The sequence below is a fragment of the Orycteropus afer genome, unplaced genomic scaffold (genome assembly GCF_000298275.1).
Source record: "Orycteropus afer afer isolate SDZICR_OR568_19922 unplaced genomic scaffold, OryAfe1.0 scaffold00006, whole genome shotgun sequence".
Lineage (NCBI taxonomy): Eukaryota > Metazoa > Chordata > Mammalia > Tubulidentata > Orycteropodidae > Orycteropus > Orycteropus afer.
In genome coordinates, this window is record NW_006921593.1 from 10347584 (window position 1) to 10348490 (window position 907).

The window sequence follows — 907 nt, forward strand, 5'->3', positions numbered from 1 at the left end:
ACTTCAATCTTTTCTCCATTCATCATGATGCTGCTTACAGGTCCAGTTGTGAGAATTTTTGTTTTCTTTATATTGAGATGTAATCCATACTGCAGACTGTAGTCTTCAATCTTCATCAATAAGTGCTTCGAGTCATCCTCACTTTCAGTAAGCAAAGTTGTGTCATCAGTGTATTGCAGGTTATTAATGAGCCTTCCTCCAATCCTGATGCCACATTCTTCTTCATATAGTCCAGCTTTTCACATTATGTGCTCAGCATATAGATTGAATAAGTATAGTGAAAGGATACAACCCTCATGCACTCCCTTCTCGATTTAAACCATGCAGTGTCCCCTTGTTCTATTCAAAGGACAACCTCCTGGTGTATGTACAGGTTCCTCATGAGTACATTAAGTATTCTGGAATTCCCATTCTTCTCAATGTTATCTACAATTTATTATGATCCATACAACCAAATGCTTTTGCATAGTCAATAAAACACAAGTAATCATCTTTCTGGTATTCTTTGCTTTGACCCAAGATCCATCTGAATCAGCAATGATATCCCTCATTCCATGTCCTCTTCTGAATCCAGCCTACACCTCCGGAAGTTCTCTGTCAATATACTGCTGCTGCAACTGTTTTTGAATTATCTTCAGTAAGATTTTACTTGCATGCGATATTAATGATATTGTTTGATAATTTCCACATTTTGTGGGATTCACCTTTCTCTGAAATGGGTACAAATATGGATCTCTTCCAGTCAGTTGGCCAGATAGCTGTCTTCCAAATCTCTTGGGCATTAACCGAGTGAGCGCCTCCAGCGGGGCTTCCATTTGTTGGAACATCTCAATGGGTATTCCGTCAATTCCTGGAGCCTTGTTCTTTGCCAATTCCTTCAGTGCAGCTTTGACTTCTTCCTTCAATA